General features: G+C 41.3%; 1 protein-coding gene across 6 annotated transcripts in view; it reads left to right on the top strand.

Moving 5' to 3' along the window:
- The window catches only part of EGFR (epidermal growth factor receptor), a 194,645-nt gene that overhangs the window by 9,417 nt on the left and 163,016 nt on the right, over nt 1–22,212 (top strand). For 2 of the 6 annotated variants that reach the window (XM_005549560.5, XM_074034957.1), the window contains exon 1: nt 3,176–3,247. The exons of the other annotated variants lie outside the window; for them this stretch is intronic. The gene's annotated coding sequence lies outside the window, so the exon portion shown is untranslated. Of the gene's footprint in view, nt 1–3,175; nt 3,248–22,212 lie in introns of those variants that run through there. 6 annotated transcript variants of the gene reach the window in all.

Here is a 22,212-nt window from a genome sequence, read left to right as displayed (position 1 = left end):
GTTTTGTTTATTTACCAGCAAACATTGAATACCCGAAAGCTTTTGGGAGATTTTATTACAATGGTTTCTCTTCACTTACAAAATTATCTCCTAGTTCATTCTCATACACTGTAAGCCATTGTAAATGCTTCAAATTTTGCTGAACAAGATGAACTAGACAAACTATTTTAAGTTTGCTCTAGTGCTAACTTGCAAGATCTAATGGCTCCAACTAGATTTTTAAACTAAAGTATATTTTAATATATTATTAGAAAGTTAAACAATTATTTGTTTATAGGTAACAAAAACCCCAGAACCCCAATGTCAGATGTCATCCACTTTTGATTAACTCCAAATATATGACAGATAAACAAAAGGTGGTTGGCTGGGCGCGGTGGCTCATGCCTGTAGTCTCAGCACTTTCGGAGGCTGAGGCAGGCGGATCACGAGGTCAGGAGTTCCAGACTTGCCTGACAAACATGGTGAAACCCCGCCTCTACTAAAAATACAAAAAAAAAAAAAAAAAAAAACCTTAGCTGGGTGCCTGTAGTCCCAGCTACTGGGGAGGCTGAGGCTGAGGCAGGAGAATCGCTTGAAGCTGGAAGGTGGAGGTTGCAGTGAGCTGAGATCACTCCACTGCACTCCAGCCTAGGCGACAGAGCAAGACTCAGTCAAAAAAAAAAAAAAAAAAAAAAGGTGGTCATTGAAGAATTGTGTCACCTGTTGTTTTCTAACGTACTAATTTTGAGGAGCTTTTAAATAGAGTGCACTATAGAACTTTTTATTGGCTTCAATCTGCTACAATGTTAGTAGAGAATCAGAAATCTTATCCTTTTTTTTTTTTTTTTTTCCTGAGACGGAGTCTCACTCTGTTGCCCAGGCTGGAGTGCAGTGGCGCGATCTCGGCTCACTGCAAGCTCCGCCTCCTGGGTTTACGCCATTCTCCTGCCTCAGCCTCCCGAGTAGCTGGGACTACAGGCGCCGGCCACAACACCCGGCTAATTTTTTTGTCTTTTTTTAGTAGAGACGGGGTTTCACCGTGTTAGCCAGGATGGTCTCGATCTGCTGACCTCGTGATCTGCCCACCTCGGCCTCCCAAAGTGCTGGGATTACAGGCATGAGCCACCGCGCCCGGCCCAGAAACCTTATCCTTATAGATACTTAATGATTTTTTTAAAATTTCTGATGACATTTATGAGTGAGAATACTGTATTGCTCTGTTTTCTTTCTTTACTTCCCTTTCTTCTTCTTCCTTCCTTGCTTGCTTCTTCCCTTCCTTCTTTCTCTTTCTCTCTCCTTTTTTGCAAGCTGTTATGAATTAGCCTTCACAGAAAAAGAAAAATTTTGATAAATAACTGGAAATGAAACTTAGCAAAGGACCGCAGATGAAAAACTTTGTCAAATGACTGTAAAAATATACTATACAATTTTTGAAAGTTAGAAACTACCGAACACTCAGTATTCATGGTTATACAAGTATGCATACACATGTATTGTCCCTGAAAAGTGGTGTTGCTAAGGGAGTTTTTCTCAGTACATGGCTTAACATATTTTTTTTCTGTAATTTGTTGTTAGTTATAATGGAGAGAGAAAACAGGGTAGAGTCTCCCCTCTCAGTTTCACCTTCCATAAAATAGTTAAACTAGACGATCCTCAGACTCCTTCCAGCTGAAAACATCTGTGAAATTAAAAACAAATCGAAATGTATGCAAGATATATATTTAAACATGCTGGTAATAAGGGTGCTGTCCCTATAATTTAGATGCTAAAACATTGATGTCATAATAATACCACCACCTCGCATTTGTACAGCACCTCATAGTTTACACAATGCCTTAACATGCTTCTGTCTGAGCCTCCTACAACCCCACAGGATTGGGATAGCTTTCCACACTGGGAGGTGAGGGACCCAGGCTCAGAGCAATTCTGCAGGTGTCCATAATCACCAGGCTGGTGAGCACTGGGCGCTGGGTGCTCTCCTGCTACACAGCACTGTCTCTCAACATGCAGGTCAAGGTTCCTTATTCCTCCGTCAAGACATCATTGGGTTTTTTAGCTATTGATGCCCCTATCACTTTCAGTTTATTTGTGAATCAAAGGCTAAATAAAGTATTCCTCAAAATTTGTTATACTTCTATTACTAATGCCTAATGCTCCTCACGATTTCTGTATGTTTCTGTGTATTTCTGCTCTGTTTTGGCTCCTTTTCCAGTTTTCTTTTTTGTTATGAAGTAGTTTTTAGACTCAAGTCTCTTCTGCGTATGTTATAACTGCCCATTCCATAAGATACAGGGCAGTGAATTTTTGAGCCTTGGAAATATTTACTTTAGAAATGAGAAGTACGACTTTTCAACATTGTGTCATCAACTTCTGTAAATTTTCCAGACCTATAAATACTTGCAGGGAAAACAAAATGAGGGGAGAAGGCAACTTGACTTAGCAGTTGGGTCAGTTAGCAATGCCTATGGCAAACTGTAGTAATTCCCTTACATAGATCTGTAAGACTCATTTCTATGGTTTAAATGAAGGAATATACTTAACCTCATTAGGGTGTGAAACAGCTTTTACAAAAAGAGACAAACTTAAGTAACAGTGTGGCCCTCTAAGAGTGTTCATTTTCCATATGATACCATTATAATAAGCCATTCTGGCTGGGATTTACTTGCAAGCATTGACTTTTAAGAAGAGATGGTTACACACATCAAATTATTCACTTGGAGGCACTTTCTGGGTTGAAGGAATGGAATGGAGAGAGTTGCAGTGAGTAGATCTATCAGTGATGGTGATGTGCCTCTCCCAGAAGAAATTTCAAAATGCAGTGTTCGTTTTCCTCCACAAGAAAGAAAGAAACTGTTTTGTTATTGTTTATTCCTAACATAGTGGAAACTTTTCCATACTCTGGCAGAAATTTCCATAAAGCAATTTTCTATTTCATGATTATAAAGTGGCAAAGGGAAAAGTCCTGCACTCCAGCTGAGCAGTGGATCTCCGGTTGTTATCTAGGTGCTGTAGGTTTAGAGAGTACTGCCAGGAGAACACATTGATTTTTCAGGCCTGTGATGACGTGTCTCTTGTTGAATAAGTAAACCCTTCCAGTAAATAGACAGTGAGTATATTGATTTCAGGGTGGCTTTAGTCACTGAACCTCTAAGTCTTGCAAAGGTTACTTGGGCAAAAGCATCATTATTTTACCTTCAGTCAACAAAAATCTACCTAGCCAAGGCAGAACAGAAAGTCCAGCAACATGAAGGACAACATGAAGAATCAGGTGAGTTGCCCACTTTTTCACTTCGCTTTCCACCTTTAGAGATTCTTGTTTAGATGCAGAGTAGTGACATGCCTGGTGTCGGGGAGAGACAGTTGAATGAGAAAAGTCCCAGAAGGGCAGAAGACTTGGGTGATTATCTGAGTCCATCTTTCCTTATCGCTGGACAGAGTTCTTAAAGTCTTGGCTAGGAATGCTAGGCTTTTAGGTTTGTTGGGCAATGGCTACTGAATGTTCATAATGTTGCTCAGTTGCAAAAACAAGACATTCAAACTATAGCCAGGGAGATAAGTAGTCATGAACTCAAGGCCTAAACTCTGCTGATGGAGCCAATGAGAATTGGGTGCTAAAGCAAGGAGACTTGCCAATATTATATTCTTTGGGGTTTTGTGTTTTTATTCCCATTTTGGAGAAGGAAAATATTAGCATTCCTCTGACTTGATACTGGGCAGACATTGGGCACTCTTTTTCCTCCCACAATTGTCTTCTTTCACTAGGTGACAAGGGAAGAGGTAGCATGAAGTGGTGGTCACAGGTGAGAGGGGCTGTTGTGAGCACAGGCATGTTGAGTGCACGTTGGTCGCCTAGTAGAAGTTTTACAGGCTTGGTGACTTCTGAACACTGTTTTCGAGGTTGATTTTTAGTTGAGAGAACCTCTAGGTACCACGTAATGTGATAACAGTAGTACTGATCTCACAATTGCCCTATGTCCCATTCGCAGGATGTTCTGCCAAACCGTCCTTATAGGCAGACAGAGGATGATTAAATCATTCATCCCATCTCTGTCTGAGGAAGCAGCTTAGCACAGCATGGTGGAGGCTAAATGGGCCTTAAGGGAAAAAATGATGTCTGAAGATGCATTTTATTTCAAAAAGAGTTTGCTCCCGTGAAGTTTCACTCTCTATGTAGAACGGCACCAGCGCACCCTTTTCCTGGGCCTTTGCATGTGTGGCAAGTAGTGGCCTGGCAAGATTCAGGTCAGTGCCAGCGTCCCGGGGAAGTGAATGAGGACGCAGATGACCAGGATGTGTTCACAGTTTGACACATCTGACTCCCAGATCAGGGACCGCTAACTCTGCTGGCTGGTTAAGCTGATGATTCTATCTTTGCCTGGTTCTCTGACTGTCTCATGCTTTCTGTTATTATTATTATTTTGTAGCAGATATTTCTGCTCATTTGTCAATCATATATGCATCCTGGATGGTATAGAGTTGATTCTCCTAATGAATCAGTGTCCCTTTGTATTTTTTTCTGGCCATAAGATAGAATATATATGTCATTTATTAAAAATGGAGAAAATGTTCAGGAGTTTCCTGACTCAGGGACTCAGGGAGGGAAAAGGGATACTCAGGGCACTTTTTCAGCCAGGAATTTACTACCTTTGTAGGGTTAAGGGGACTCACCACGCTGGAAGTCAAAATAAGCCACCAGTGCCAAGAGTTCAAAGCCCTTAGGATCATAATGCTCTTAAAACAAAGTCTTCAAGGCTTGAAAACTTCCACTGGTTCTCAGTATGTCCCAAATTGTCATGTCTATGAGTGATTTTCTCAATCTGAAAGTTTTTATAGCAGGCTAAAGAATGCGGTAGGTCAGTGATTCTAGGACTAATCATTAACATTCAATAGATGACTTTTTTGTTCTAGAAAAAGCAGCAGCTTTCCATTTACTCTCTTATTTTGATGGTAAATTCTCTGTAGGTAGAAAAAGCAAAATGTGGACATGGGACTAACATATGAATACACAAAGCAAATGTACCAAACAAATCTTAAGACCTGCCTTGTGGTGTTTTGTTTTTGTTTTAATTAAAGTGACTTGTTAGCCTCACTCCCTATGAAGCACAGGGAGGTGACATGACTTGCGCAGGGCAGACTCTGCCACATGCCCCAGCCTTGAACTCAAGCCCCACTGAGGGCTGCAGGGGAAACCGGCCATGCTGAGCAATGCCTGTGGGTATCGGTTTCCTCATCTGCAGAATGAGGGTAGGGCTGGTGCTTATCTCATAGGGTTGCAGAGGGGATTCAGTGACAGGGTGGTGTAGAGGCTGGAGCGCGCCCCATGTGTGCACAACAGCCCTCCAACTAGGGGAGGCAGACCTGGACTCTCACCAGTGAGCCTGTGTTCTCCATGGCTACATGACTGCCCCAGATGTCCTTCCCGTGGTCTGGACCCTAGGAAGTCACCAAGAGCCAGAAAGGAGAAAGGCTCCACTTGGCTCACCTCTTTGGTGATCATCCCTTGCCTCCATGGCTGGACTCTCAGATGACATCCCAGCAACCCTCACTTTCCTTCCCTGATGGGTCTCACTTTCCCTCAAGATTGTTGCTTTTTTGTTTCCTGCATAGTCCTGGGCCAGTTTTGATAACCCTCTTCATTTCATTTCAGAAACCCTGATGCTTTCTTCCTGTGCTCTTTTTGCCTTAGGACTTTTACTATGATGACTGTGAATGGCCCATTTCTTGTTTTTTTCTCTTGCTCCGCTTTCTCCCCCATCATCACTAAAGCAAACATGGCAGTGATGGCCATGCACACTTTCCAAGGGTCCAGCTGTATATCCTCATGGTTCCCCAGGTGCCTGGACCATCTCGCGAGGAGGGAGGCAAACACACCCTACCTGGCCCTTTCCGCAATGTTTCAGCTTCCTCAAGTGAGAAAAGAAGGGACTTGTATTTCCCCTCTCCATTATTGTTTTTGCTTTGTTTGTTTTGTTTTGTTTTGTTTTGAGACAGAGTTTCACTTTGTTCCCCAGGCTGTAGTGTAGTGGTGCGACCTCGGCTCACTGCAACTTCCACCTCCTGGGTTCAAGTGATTCTCCTGTCTCAGCCCCCTGAGTAGCTGGGACTACAGGTACCCGCTACTACGCCCAACTAAGTTTTGTATGTTTTGTAGAGACGGGGTTTCACCATGTTGGCCGGGTGCCCATTATTATTTGATCTGGAATTAATTGAGCTACTGCAGGAATTGCTTGATTCACTGATGACTGGTGTTGAGCCAGTCCACAGCCACACCCAGGGACTGTGGCTGTCATCTGGGGTCCATCCTCAGAAATTCCTGTCTCTTCACCTAGTGTATAATAAGGCCTGCACGTGTTATATGGAACTGTAAAGAAATGCGTCAACCATCTGTCCTTTCTCTTTATTTGATTGTTTATCATTGTTCTCTAATTTGCAAATTAATAGACGGATCATAAATTAATGCATGCTGGAGACTTGCTGTTTCCTACTAGCAGCATATAAAAGTTATTTTTAAAGTTGTTTTAAATCTGTGAGTAAAAATAAATCGCTTTGCTGCAAGAAACACCAAAAATGGAAAAGCTAACGGTTCAAAGTTGGTAATTTATCTTATGGACATCGCTAGTGGCATAGTTGCCTTAAACAGTGAGAGGATTTATGAGATATTTAATTTGCAAATGGGATGAAGGGTGGTCTAACCTTTGTCCTGTGTTTGCCTTCCACGAGATCCTAGAGGTTGTAGAGCACAGTAGTGACATGTGACACACTTGAGAGTGCCTGTTCTGTTTGGAAACCTGGAAGCTATGAAGGGAAGTGGCCTTTGAGCTTAACCTATACGCCTTGGGAGGCAAAACCTTTTATTCTCTTTAAATATTCACTTTAGGGTAAGCATTTTTTTAGGTGCTAGGAACAGGGAAAAATGTGTGGTTAGGAAGGAAGAAAGAAGAAAGTTAACTGTTGTACATTCCCTAGGTAATGTTTTTAAGCATTGTTATTCATTTTCAAAACATTTTATTTATTTGAACTTAATATTTTGATCTTATTTTTTCAATTTCTTTTAACAGACAGGATGAGTTTTTTACAGTCGTATTACTTAGAAATTATACTAAAAATGGCCGAGTGTGGTGGCTCACACTTGTAATCCCAGCACTTTGGGAGGCCGAGGCGGGTGGATCACTTGAGGTCGGGAGTTCAAGACCAGCCTGGCCAACACGGCAAAATCCTGTCTCCACTAAAAAACAAACAAACAAAAAAAAAAAACTAGCCACGCAAGGTGACAGGTGCCTGTAACCCCATCTACTAGGGAGACTGAGACACGAGAATCACTGGAACCCAGGAAGCAGAGGTTGCAGTGACCAGAGATTGCACCACTGCACTGCAGCCTGGGCGACGGAGCAAGACTCTGTCAAAAGAATAAAGAAATCATACTAAAAACAAAACAGAATGCTGACCACCTTATAGAAATAGAAATAGTGGTTTGCTGTGATAGCAAATTTTCTTGTTAACTTTTTATTTTTAAAGAATTGCACATTCACAGGAAGTTGCAAAAAAATCTACTGGGAGGTCCTATGTACCCTTCCCCCAACCTCTTCCAGTAGTAACGTCTTAGTAGCAAAGTTTCGTGTATTTATTTTGATATCATTATCTAAGTTTGACATCAAAATATTAACCTAAGCCAAAAGCCCACTATTTTAATTACCTAGTGATGCAGTGTTATAGAACTCATAGCCTTTCACAATATTATTTGGAAGTTAATTTTCTTAAGGGAAATGTTTTTGGTCTTTAAGGTTTGGAGGCCATGGAGGCATGAGGAGAAATGGGAGGAGGGAGAGAGAGCTAAGACAGATAAACAGACAGAGATGGGGAGAGCCATTGATTCGTTGAACAAACCAGATACTTCCTTAGAGTTTTTGGATTAACTTATATGAGCTAAGTGTATATTCTGTTCAGATCACAAATGGTCAAGTTTGTGTGTGTGTGTGTGTACCACTCTACCCATCCTGTATTTATTGTCCTCTATTTGGTCTGTTCTGCCTTCTTTATTTTCAGGATAGGTGTCCTAAATGAGGGTCTTTGGAAAGCTGGTGATGCCATGTTCCCCATTTCAGGTGCTCCGTGCTCAAATGTATTCATTTCTTCAAAAATTCAGGGAGTTTGCCCTTTTGTACACTTTCCTATGTGTATATGATACCATTATAAAAATCTTAACAATATATATGGTTCCCCTGAACTCCCAGCCATTCGGTAGAGAAGATAGAAAACCTACAGAGGAGGCTAAGATTTTATTAGAAAATTCAGCTTCTCGACGGAGGTATCGGACTTTAAAGTCAAGGCAAAGCGTCTATTCTTTCTTTTGATATAACTAGTAGCTAAAAGATCTCTTAAATTCAAAGTGGCCCTCCTCTTACTGTTACTGCAATTTACTCTTAATTACAAATTATATAAAAAATAGGGTTTGAAATACTGTAGCAACAAAGTAACATACCCCTGCTCCATTACACAGATAAAACCTCTAAGGAACGCCTCCTCTCTTAACAGGCATTAACCAACTGCAGAAACTGCAGAAGGACAGGGCTATTTGGGAATAACTACAGCTCCCTTCCTTGTCTGTTCCCTCCCATCGTCAGGCTTCTGTGGAGCCATATTCAGAGCAACATAGGGAGAGGGAAGAGAAAATAAACCGCTTGGTGAAGGAAAGTTCCCAATTCACTGAGCAAACACGGGTACTCTTGTTTGTGGGAGCTCCCAGGGCCTCCCAGCTCACCGAGCATTCTGAGCCCTGATCCTTACACCATTTGTATTATGCAACCATAAATGATGTTTGCGGTACCAGCAGGGACAGTTTATTTTAATAGATTGGTATAACTTGGCAGAATCTTATCTGCATGTTTCATCTTGGATTTTTAGCTCAGTTCAACTCAATAGGCATGCGTCAAATGTCTACTGCAGACTGCGCACCGAAAAGCTGCTGGGAACAGGGTTACATGGATAGAAAACGTAGCCTCTGCCCCCTTAGGAGTCTGTAATCCAGATCCCCATTCTTTCCATCCCATTCCCCCAAGTAAGAATTTACCTAATGTGGTTTGCGAGAATTTAAGAGCTGAAAAGGTGGTCCGGAGAAACCAGAATGGGTTCACTAAAATGTGTCTATATAATTAAGTGTGATGTAGCTTTGCAGCACACTTCACAGCTTCCTCAGAGCCTTCCACACGCGGTGTCTTATTTGAATACTTTTGTGAGGATAGCCTCATTCCCCTCAGTGAGCTCTTCATGGAGTGATGCAGTAAACAGCAAGCCCCACATTTCTGTGCTCACGGAGGACTAAATTCGCCTTGAAAATAGTCTCTTCACATTTCTAAGTTGGCATCAAAAATCGGTTATTATAAAAGCCTGAGCCTGAAGAGATGTAATTTCAATTATTTGGTAAAGCTGACCTTCATTGTCAAAGCAATTAGTCAATTCAGATTTACTTTCTCCCAGATAATAGATTTTGACTTCTTTTTTTCTGATTAAAAAACTTAATACCTTCCTCAGGAGAGCTCAGTTCTGAATGCTGATTCTAACTAAGATGGATATTTTGCTACATGCTGGGAAGAGGGGTACTGAGGCATGCCGCGATTCCACGCCAGTGTTTTCAGTTAGTCGGGTGCCTCTGCACTCCCAGTGTTCCAGCGCCAAGTTAGTTGCTGTGTACTCTGGGCTGTCCCTATACTAAAGTTCTAAAACACTTAATGATTGCAGATAGGAGGCAGGATTTCCAAAACCTTGATTCTGAAAAGCCACAGGAGGGAGATAGAGAAGGGGAGGGTGGAGCCACGGTACATTCAGGTGGGTCAGTTTTTGGAAATAGTACAAATTGGAGGTGAAAACCTGGAAATTGATCTGTCATTCCCATACTTCGTGCTGAGTCCTTGTGGACCCACAGAGACACACTCGCCCCAGTTTGAAGGCTGCTAACTTGATTCCAAGGACACCAGCGAGGTGGTAGTGTGCAAAAGACATGTGAGGAAACTTTGGAGGAGTCTCACCCTGCTTGGAGCACATGGCCCCTACAACAGTGCAGGCTCCCAAAGAGAGAAGATGTGGACTGTTGAGGAACCAGGTACGGTGACTGCTGCTGGATGGAGCTTGTCCCACCAGAGGCTCGCTTGTTTCATTGAGCACTTGCTATGTGCTTGTGGGATGCAAACATACATGTGGTCCCTGCCCTCAGGTTGATAGGTAGGGGTGGAACAGTTATGAAACTGCTCTAAAGTCATTTTCTCAAACTGGGAGTGACAAATATATCCACTGGGCAAAGACTGAGAATTTTATAAGATTTTTAATTTTTATTTATTCACATTGAGGAGAATCTAAATTATTTTGAACTTATGTATAGATTTCACCATTTGATAGCAATAAATCAGTCCTTGTGTGTGTGTATGTGTGTGTGTGTGTGTGTATGTATGATAAACCTCACCTTACAATATTATTATTTTAAATAGTTACTTGCATCTTAAGGAAATTAAGAGGACAAAAGAAAAGCTGCTGTTTTATATGTATTCATATATTTACAGGGTGCTTCCCCGCTGGCAGGCGCTCTGGTTCTGCACTGCCTGTTGTCCCTTGCCTGAAAATGGTTGCCTGCAATATTTTGCTCAGTTTTCTGGTTGTTTACAGTGGCAGAGGAGGGTAGATCTGGTACCAGTTGGTAATGGCCAGAGGTAGAAGTCTGTGGTTGAAATTTGTATAGCATGGAACCTTAGTTCCACAGTTAATGCTATTCACACTGGAACCCATGGAAACTATTTTTCTGTGAAAAGCGCCCATGCATTATGAAATCTGAGATCCATCACTATAAATGAATGTAGACCCTGGATACAGTGGGAGCTCAGAAGAGCAAATCAGTTGGTTGCCTTGCTCGACATATTTTACTAAGGGCATCAGTAAGGCTTTCTATGACCTGCTCCTTCAATGCTTGGTTGACATTTGGGGAGCAAAGATAAACTAAGGATTCTAAGCTCTGTCCCGTGATGCTGTAAGGGGAGCCTCGAACCTCCAGGTGGAGGAGCACAGAGATGACTAGGACGGTGGAAGCTGCAGGAGAGCTGAACACCTGAGGACACTCAGTGGGAAGACCAGGACCTCTAACGTCCATATCTGCTGCTCAAGGCTGGCAGAGAGAAGAGGGTTTGTGATGAGAAAAGGTGGTAAAAGGCACAAGGAGGCACAAAGCATTTCAGGTCCCAAATCCCAAGAGGAATGTGCTTAGGTGAGAGAGAGCTCCTCCATGGCTGGAGGCTTTCAGAGACCAGGCAGTCACTTGTGGGTTTGTGATTAGAGTGAGGTTCATTTATAAAGGGAATGAGAAGAGAAGGTCTGTGAATACTTGAGTATATCAATAAATAAGAAATAAATAGGCCAGGTGCAGTGGCTCACGCCTGTAATCCCAGCACTTTGGGAGGCTGAGGCGGGAGGATCATGAGGTCAGGAGATCGAGACCATCCTGGCTAACAAGGTGAAACCCCGTCTCTACTAAAAATACAAAAATTAGCCTGGCGTGGTGGCAGGCGCCTGTAGTCCCAGCTATTCAGGAGGCTGAGGCAGGAGAATGGTGTGAACCCCGGAAGTGGAGCTTGCAGTGAGCCACTGCACTCCAGCCTGGGCAACAGAGCGAGACTCCATCTCAAAAAAAAAAAGAAAGAAATTGTGTACATCCTATTTCTTTCCACATTTTCCTGGGCTGTCACAGTGGCTGCAAAGAAAGCAGTCCATGAACTGAACTGTGATCCCAGACAGGCAAGCACACCAGGAATCTCTTCTCAGCTGTTGAAAATGAGGGAGCACTGGGGAGAGAAATGGGGTCCTCTTTGAGTTTCCTCTCTGCTGATACCTTTCTCTTTGTTAAAACAGCTAATTAAACACTGAAGCAGTATAGCTCTCTTATTATACACTGGTAGTCATAGTTCTCTTACTGTTCTCTTCACTGACTGTTCTCTTACTATACACTGATGGTGAAACAGAAATTCAGAATTCCCTGCATGTGTCCCGGTTTGAAAGCCGCTGTGCTTTGCTGTGGATTAGGATCAGACAGTTGAGTCTTGTTCCAACAAGGAAAGTTGCCTGTTGGAAAGTTTTGCTGCAGGGAGCCCTGAGTCTTCTGCATCAGGCTTGGAAGTGGGCTCTGTGGATGTCAAAAGGAAGATTCCCCACCCACAGCCTCAAGAAAAATATGAAAAGTGGATTATGCCTCTCTAGCTATATTGCCTATAAACTTTCTGCAGAATTACTGTATTTGTATACTACATTTTTTCAAAGCAATATTAATCCTGAGACCTGCAGCTAAAGTCAAGTAGAATTTAGGGATAATTAATAGGAGAAAGTTGGTATTGGAAGATCTGCATGATTATAGTCCGCTGATATAACTGGAAAATTCTTTCCATTAGCAAGAAGCTTTGGTTAATATAAACTGGGCAGATTAGACCTATACAATTTATTTTACTCATTGCTGTATTTTTATTTCAGAGCTGGTTGAAAATATTACAAAGTAATATTTCAAAGTGCTTATCTAAATTCTTCACTCTGCATTTTATCATTGGGTTACGAAACGACTGGAGAAAGACTTTTCTTGCTTTTATTTCTCAGTGTCTACTTGTAAACATGTTTTTTGAACTACTGTTTTTGTGACAACATGCCTTTTTCCCAGAAAATCTCAGGTTAACATTAAATAGGCACTGGATGTTTATCTGATCTTGTTTATAGAAGCACAAGAAAATTTTAACCTTGTATATACTTTACTCAATTAACTAGGTAAGAGGTCATTGAAACATTTAGATTTCCACTCCACATTTCAATAATTATCAGGTGAAATCTACTGCATCTACATCAGAAGATGTTTATAATTCATTTAAGAATAAAATTAGCTATGCAAGAAATAGTATGTGGAGTCCTATGTGGAAATCTCTTCACTCAGTAACAGAAACCCTGACAACTTGTTGATCTTTCCCCAAGTTAAAAATATCACTCTGGATCACAGCAGTAGAGGTCTCTGTAAATTTAATCTGTGTGTCTCCTGTAAATAAGTGCTTTAGCAGTACACAGGTGGTGTCAGAGTTAGTGATGATGGATAGAAGTTCTACATAAAATCCAGGCTCAGTGGCTCACACCTCTAATCCCAGCATTTTGAGAGTCCGAGGTGGGTGGATCACCTGAGGTCAGGAGTTCAAGACCAGCCTGGCCAACGTGGCAAAACCTCATCTCTACTAAAAACACAAAAATTTGCTGGATGGTGGCACATGCCTGTAATCCCAGCTACCCAGGAGGCTGAGGCAGGAGAACCTCTTGAACCTGGGAGGCGGAGGTTACAGTGGGCCGAGATCACACCATTGCACTCCAGCCTAGGCAACAGAGTGACACTCCATCTCAAAAAAAAAAAAAAAAAAAAAAAAAAAAAAAAAAAAAAAAGAAGTTCTACATAAAAACGTGGAGTGAGCCCAAGGCACCATTCATCCAGCCCATACGCATCATACCATGTACAGAGTGGACACCAGATAAATACACTGACTGCATGCCACAAACATATGTAGGCACCATTGCATTCAAATAGACATGTGCAGTCCTAACACATCTTTATTTGCTAACAAGCATCAATGTATTTAAAAACAAACAAGAAAAGACATTTTTAAACTAGTGAATGATTAGATAATAATGATCTTAATTCATAAATTTTCTCATTGGCTTTTTTTATACTTGAATTGTAATACCTAGAAAAACAGTTATGTCCAAAGGAGTGAATAGGCCTTATCTGAAAACAGGTGGGTGTGACAAGTATTTTCTTACTTATTTTACTTTTCAGATAATTCATCTTTAAAGTACATTAGTTGAAAAGTACTTTTAAGGAAATAGTAGTTGGATTAAAACTTGAATCGTTGTTAAGGAAAAGTATACCTTAATTTCATGTAATCACAATTAAACCTCTTCATATAGAAGGATCTAAGAATTTTCTGCAGCATTCACCAGCACCAAAAAGCTCAGAGACATATATTTCTTTCTCTGTATATATATTTTAACTTCAAGTTAGTATAAATTGACAGGCAGGTCAGAGTAATATATGATCTTCTGAATCTCCTTAGTAATTAAAAGAAATGATTATTTTTGCATGAACTATGATAAAGTGATTTTAAGTGCCTGATAAAAAGTTTTAACCATGACAACCATTAAAGATTACATCAAAGAAAAATAAGTTTGACTCTCATTTACCTTGGGAACAGCTATTAACTGGTAACCTCAAGAAACACCATGAAAAGTGAGTTCGCTCCACACATGTCTTGGAAAAGTCAAATAACTGGTGGTTATCCAGTAATGACAAGAGGTAGAAGTCACATCCTTGCTGTCTGATCGAAGCTTCTCAGAGCTGGCACAAGGCTGGGAAGACCATAGGTGCTAAATGAGGAACTACTTAAGGAAATAAAATGGAATTTCAAGGACAAGAAAAGCCATGCCCCATTTGGTTTTGTGACCCATATCCTATGTATCCTGTGCTTTTTTACACTTGGTACATGGTTGCAAGATTGCTCCTGTTTTCTACTTACAGTTCCATGCGGCATGGATGTGGTAAAAAGTCTTCTCTGCAAAGGGGGTTAATGCAGGTCGCTCTACATATGTGCACAAGGTCATTATAAAGCTTGAAAATATGGACTCACCAACCAGGTGATTTTTTAAATTATCCAACCGGAAGACATAATGTATAGGAGAATCAAAAGAAATCTCTGAATAAAATAATAACAGGTCAAACTTTGCTGTCCCATGTGAGGCTGGAGACGCATATTGTCTTGACTTTGCATGTACAAGTTTAACAAATGATTCTTTCTCAGTTTACCTCTGGAAATGGAAATTAGCATTGCAAGTGACTTCATGAGGAGGTAGAAGCTATCTGTGAATTTCCTTTTGTTGTGTTTACGATAACTCTCACATCTAGATGTGTCATGTATTATGAGAAATTGGCATCTCTTGAAGATATAAAGCACAGCCCTCTATGAGTATATGTATTCCACCTCTTTCAAATCAGATGGTACCTATCCTTCAAACTGCGATTTAATGACTGTCTGCTACATTCAAGGCACTGCTCTCAATGTTAGTACTTGATGAGTACTAACATTCAAGGTGATGTGGCCGTAGACTCAATGTTAGTACCTGAAATATGGCCTATGAGCTGAGTTGTGAATCAAGTTAATAAATTTTGAGAATGTGAAGGTCTAAGCCAGTAGCTCTTAACTGAGACAATCCTGTCCTCGTCTCACCCGGGAGACATTTGGCAATATTTGGAGAACCTTTTGGTTCTCCAAAAGGTTGTCACACTGGGGCTTCTAGTGAGTAGAGGTCAGGGATGGTGGTAAACAATTTTTTTCTTTTTTTCTTTTTTTTTTTTTTTGAGACAGAGTCTCACTCTGTCACCCAGGCTGGAGTGCAATGGTGTGATCTCAACTCACTGCAACCTCTGCCTCCTAGGTTCAAGCAATTCTCATGCCTCAGCCTCCCAAGTAGTAGCTGGGATTACAGGTGTGCACCACTACACTAGGCTAATTTTTGTATTTTTAGTAGAGATGGGGTTTTGCCATGTTGGCCAGGTTGGTCTTGAACTCCTGGCCTCAAGAGATCCGCCCCCTTTCTGGCCTCCCAATATGCCGAGATTACGGGTGTGAGCCACTGGGCCCAGACTAACATTCTTTAATGCATAGGACAGCCCCTACCACAAAAAGGAATCCCCAGCCCAGAATGCTAATAGTTCTAAGGTTGAGAAACCCAAGGTTAAGCCAAATCAACTTATCTATCTTATTTAATGTTGCATAAGAATGCAGTCCTGTTCTTCATTCCTCTTGCTTTGCAGTTATTGATCCTTTGCCTGGACTTTCTAAGTGCCCAGAAGTGCAACAGCCAGCATGCAGGTTGGCATTCCTGACCAGTTGCACTTGGCCCAGCATTCCAACCTCACCTGCCCCAGCTTGTTCAACCTGAAAACCTACCAAGTGAAAGCAAGAGCCACGTGAAGATGTCTTAGTTATATGCACCTACCCATACACTTGCTCAGAAAGGAATCAGTGGGGCCCTGGTCTTAGAAACTGGATCCTTCACTGCTGTAGAAACAACATAAATTTAACAAAAAACACGTGCTTTTCTTTTTTCTTCTTACTTTTTCCTGTCTTGGCAATGCAAGGACGCCATTAGGTAAAGAAATCCTTCACCACACTAATCCTGCAGAGCCAGAAGAGAAACCAGCTTGTTCTAGCCCAGCTTTGTCATGGAGAGAAGGCAGCTGCTCCATTCTGAACTATTCTTTCTTTTGGTAGCAGCCTGCCCAAGGGTGAAAGTGTGTTTAATAGTTTAATTACACAAGTGAACAGTAAATGTATGCCTGTTTCTACTTTATGGGACTTTGAAATGATGTTGTTTGTGCCAAAGTTTTAGATTACTACACCTAACGACCTAGAAAAAGAAATGGAAAGGAAGCCTTCTGCTAGGCAGAGGTAACTGTGGGCCTGGAGCTGGGCACCTGACTCAGCAGCTGCCCAGATCCCCAGAGGGCTGAGAAGTGAAGTCACCACGCATTTGTGGTGCTTCAAGTGAGTTACCAGAGTCCTGGAACAGAGCAGCATACCTGTGGGGTGCCCCCTTGGCATTTGGGCAGGGCAGGTGACCAAGGGTCTTGTTGGAATTGAAGTCTAACTTGAAAAGCAAATCTGGCTGTGATGAGAGTCCAGTAACACTTGTTTCCCACCTAACCCCCCTCTACCCATAACTCGTGTGTGTCCTGAAACACAGTAATTTCTTGAACTTCAGTCACTTATGCCTACAAGCAAACATACAACAGGGGCACAATAAATGTTTGTTAAGTGAATGAATTCTTTCTGAATTAGATGGAATCTTAGTCCACTGTCTTATTTAACGAGGTCCATAGAGGTTTCCCGATTGTCTAAGAAAGAAGGCTGTGTTCATGGCCTAGTTGTTTACGTGGCCCTGTGATTCTCTTGGCTCCGTGAATGTCCTGATGCAGACACTCTGGCCATCTAGAAAGGCATGCAGACAAGCCATCCAGCTGGCATGATCCTGAGTCCAGCTTTCTTTAAAAGAGCTTCCAAAACTGCTTAAGCTTTGACTGCACAAAACCTGCATCACCTCCAGTTGAGAAACTCAAGAGAATAAATAAGTTATGGAGTTGGAGACCCCAGCTTAACCACTAGTTTTAAAATAGTGAAATCAACATTTTTAAATGTTTGACTTCATTACATTTAGTAAAGTTTATTAATCTTATATTATGAGTTATTGCTGTCTCTATATGTCTGTAATGCAGTTGTTCCTCTCTGTATAAATTAATAAGTTTTAGAGACCTAAAATGAGAATTTTAAAATAAATTACATGTATTTTAATCAAGTTTAATTTGACTATATCCAGCTAAATAATTGATTGAACTTCACTTGATTTTCTATGATAGGTTTTTTGTTCTTAATAAAAGACCCCAGTTTTCTCACTTGTAAAAAGAAGGGGTTAGACTTCATGATAGCTAAGTTTCCTTCCATCTCTAACAAAAATGGCCTGAAGAGAGTCTTCTAGACCATGCTCATGGTGGATTCTTGGGACCTCAGAGTCAGTTCCATAATTTAAGTGACTGTGTGATTGAGTGGAGACACCTCAATCTCTTTGTGCCGCAGTTTCCTCACCTGTCAAGTGTCAACATGACGGCACCTAAAGCTGTTGAGGCTTCAGGAAGGTAATGTGTGAAAAGTGAAAAGTGAAAAGTGCTTGGCATCCAGAAAGCACTCAATAAATACTAACTATTTTATTGCTGCAACTATTCTTATAGATGTGATTTCTAGAACATTGCCTTCTAATAGGGTAGCCATGGGCCACATTTGTTGGCTGTTGGGTGTTTCACATACGGTTAGGCTAAACTAAGATGTGTTGTGAGTCTAAAATACACACTGGATTGTGAAGACTTAGGACAAGGAAAACAATGTTAATAAAATCTCATTGATAATTTTTAAATTAAATACATGCCAAAATGAAAATATTTGGGATATATTGAGTTAAATAAAACAGGAAATTAATTTCTTCTGTTTCCTTTTACTTTTTTAAATTAGTGTGGCTACTCAAAAATGTGACATTATGTATGCATCTCGTATTACATTTCTATTGGACAGCAGCGCTCTAGACAGTACTATGGGTGGCATCTGTGGGGAGGTTCTCAGAAACATGCCGCATGATCTTTTAGAACCTTAAAGCATTCCTGGTCTCCTCCACTTCCAGCCCTTGGCTCCTGGGCCTCGGTCTTTTTACTTTAGTGGCTGTGTTTCTCTGAAGGATAGGCATTAGTAGATTGAAAAGAATAACCATCTAGGGAAATGTGAATTCAGTTTCTTTCCGACATTCTGCTCTCAACAACGGGATATTATGTGCGCATAAACCTACTTCCAAAATAGTGAAGTGAGGCCTAATTCCTTACTCTTCAGAGAGCTCACTGCGGAAGTGTCACTGACCCTGCGTATGGGCTGCCCTTCGTGGCTCTGGGAGTCATTATAAAGGGCAGCATTTGGCCTGATGTGTCCTAAGCCAGTGTTTCTCGGCTCTGTTCCTTAGACTCGTGTTAGTGTTAGTAGATATTCTTGAAAAAAACAAAAACAAGAAACAAAAAAGAAAACAGCATTCTGAGGTCAAGGATGCTCAGAAAGCTCGGAATGTGCACTACGCTTCTTGTGCGCATTTTATATTCAATAATTTGGAAAGCCCCACAATACAGAGCCCTGTCTAACATTGCTGCAACCCATAATTGCTCAAATTTAAATAGATTTGAGTTTATTTACATTCAGATCACCTCTTTAGGCCCCACCTCCCAATGCTGTCACAGTGGTGATTAGATTTCCACATGAGTTTTGGAAGGGACATTCAAACCATGGCAGGGGAAAGCAGGGCACTTATTGTTTTCCAAGTGTGTCCACGTCTAACTAATAGTACAGTTCTTACTCTTGGTAGGACTGGTGATATTAAAAATTAATGTGCCTTATTTAGATAAGTAACATAAAAATCCCAAAATGTATGCCTTAGATTTATATTTATTTATAACTAGTCTATTTCCTGAAAATAGTTGAGACACCTTGTAAAAGTTACCAGTATGATAGGGCCATTCCAGTAAAGCTGTAAAGTGGTGATAACACAGTCATAAAAAAGAAGAGATAGCTCTGGGAGAAAATGTGGCCTAGAAACCAGCTCTGAGCCTCATGGCTGCAGGCAAGGCCTCTGCAGGTTCATGGTCCTGATTCCAGGCCATTTGCTGCCTTGAGTGGTGGTTACCCAAGGCCAGCCCTTGGGGTATCACCCAGAACACCTAGTACACAAATTTTAATTTAGAGGATGAAGCATTACTGGAGTATTGTTATGCAGAAAAACTTCTTCCTAAAAATGCCCTGAAAAGAGAGTAGCCTAATGCATTCAATCAAAATGTTTTTAAGTGGAAAACATATTGTGTGTACTTGATCTGGCCTGCTGCTTTTAAAAGATTAAAACTGGGACTGGGCACAGTGACTCACGCCTGTAATCCCAGCACTTTGGGAGGCAGAGACGGGTGGATCACCTGAGGTCAGGAGTTGGAGACCAGCCTGACCAAGATGGTGAAATCCCATGCCTACTAAAAATGCAAAAAGTTAGCCAGGCTTGGTAGTGCATGCCTGTAATCCCAGTTAGTTGGGAGGCTGAGGCAGTGGAATGACTTGAACCCGGGAGCCGGAGGTTGCAGTGAGCTGAGATCGCATCATCATACTCCAGCCTGGGCAACAAGAGTGAAAACTCCATTTCAAAAAAAAAAAACAAAAAAACCTGGGGCTAAAGAAATCTATGTGCTGTATCACCTAACCACATTTCATGACACAGCTAGAGAATCATGCAAATAAAAATTTCCAACATATTCATAAACTAGGAAAGTATTTCACTGGGGAGTGAGCGGAAAAGTAATACTATAACCTCTATATCTAGGCAAATGTGAATTCAGTTTCACATATAAATATATATGTGAAAAAATATATAAATATAAATAAAATGAAATAATGGTTATCTCACCACTTTCTACATCTTTTGTGAATATTTTTAGTGCTCAAATATATTAGTGCACTAGTATATGTACATTATAATTAAATAACTAATCATTTAGCAGAAGGATATGCTTGTGTTTTTTGCTAATAAGAGATGATGATAAAAAAATCCTTAGACCCCCTGATCTTGTTTTCAGTTAGTAATTAGGGGTATTGATAAGAATATGTTTAAATGACACATGCCTTGCTCTGGGACGAGGCATCTGCATGGGTGACACGTATGTGTTGTGTGTACAGGCTCCCAGCATTTCCAGGGCCCTGCTCAGAATGTAGGCCTTACTGATTCTTACAGGGTTACAAGCGCTGGTGAGGTTGGTGAGGTTTAGGTAAACACAGCTGGGACTGCCCCATGGCCTCTGGGTGACGTTGGACATCACTGAACTTTACCTTTAGAGATGCATACATGCATGTTTTTTACCCTGATAGGACCTTCCGTGATGCTTTCAAAGTGTTTTTGTCTGCTTTTCGGTTAATAGACTTTCACGGTAGACAATTGAATATAGTGGTTAAAGGCATCTCTTTATACACAGACTGGATTCAAACTTAGGTTGTTTCTCTCCCTGGCTGTGTGACCTTGGGTAGGATCCAAGTGTCAGATTACTCAATTTCAAAATGAGGACAGAGCCTTTCCCTTCCAGGGCTGCCAGGAGCGTTGAATGAGAGAGTGCTGGCAGCTTAGTACAGGTGTTCATTGCTCTTGTATGGTACTGGCTGTGGCACAGCTAGATAAAATACAGTAGCCACTGATTCAAATTTCAACTGAGGAGTAAAATAAACCGAATAAGAAAAGTTTTCTTCTTTTGAATGACTCTGAGAATTTAAAGAGCATGTGAGTGTTGACGGCTCTAAAAGGGTAACAGAGCCCAACTAGCTCAGTTCTCAGCATGGAGATAGTCATATGGCGCAGACTCAAAGGAGTGGGTGCACTTTAGTAAAGGAAGCACAGATGCCCTACAGCAGCATCAAAGATGGCACTCTAAACTACTTTCAATCCTTTAAAATAAATGGAAACGCACATTTAGTATGCATATGACAACATGAAGCACTTCAATTTTGCTGATGCAATACAGTTTTACAGGACTTTTTATACTCAAATTAGTAAAATTCTGTATTCCATCCGAATTATAAATTATAATACCATCTAGATTGGACATAGGAATAATGACCACTGGTGTCTGCACAGAAAGCTCTACCGCCTGTTTATAAGCTCCTGCAGGAGACACAAAAAGAAGAGAATTTGAATACAACTTGAAATGACCGTAATCTCCTGCCCCTATGCATTTCATTACCAAACCACCTCTTTCTTCGTTATTTCTCCTGAAGCACAAATCTATAGAGAACTCAGCTGCCCAGTCTCTCCCACCCTACTCAGCAGTGAAAGGGTTAGGCCTAGGCTTTTCAAGCAGACCAGTGCTTGTATCAGCCCTTAAACATCTCTGGAGAAGAGAATGGGATCCTTCTTTGGTAATTCATTTTTGACAGTTGGGGATTAGGTGTTCTGTATCTGGGGGACTTTGCTTTCTGCTCTCCTCCTCCCACTGCAGACCCTCTCCTCCCCTCCCCTCTCCAGCTCTCTGATGACTGTTTCATGCTCCTTCCACCCGAGGACTGCCAGCACAGCCTATTGCAGGAACAGTCAATGAGGGGCTGATTGTGCTCTTTTATTTACAAAATTATAAACTCAAGCAAAATCTAGACTATGTGTCCCCAAGATCAAAGGAGCACAAATCCCTTGCTTACAGATTGCACGGTGGGTGGGGCAGGGGACACATCCTTTAAAATTAGTCCCTGATCTAGACTCTAGACTGAGAATCATCTTTAAGTTCAGAATTTCCACTCATGACCTCACATCTGTGGGCTCCCACATTGTCTTCCAAAACACACATAGCATCTGGCATCCTCTTCACCCCCACCCTGAGCCTCATCTCTCTGCAGGTAGGTAGTCATGACAACCTCTTCACTCTTCTGCCAAACCTCCTCTCCTCAGCTCTTCCCTTTCTCTTTCTTTTTGAACGTATTTTTCATTGTGGCAAAACACACATAACATAAAATTTGTCATCTGAATCATGTATAAAAGTAGAATTTAGTTGCATTAAGTACATTCACATTGTTCTATAGCCATAAA

Source organism: Macaca fascicularis, chromosome 3, assembly GCF_037993035.2.
Source record: "Macaca fascicularis isolate 582-1 chromosome 3, T2T-MFA8v1.1".
Taxonomy (NCBI): Eukaryota; Metazoa; Chordata; class Mammalia; order Primates; family Cercopithecidae; genus Macaca; species Macaca fascicularis.
Note: the sequence above shows the minus strand (reverse complement) of the source record. Positions and strands in the feature narration are given on the sequence as shown.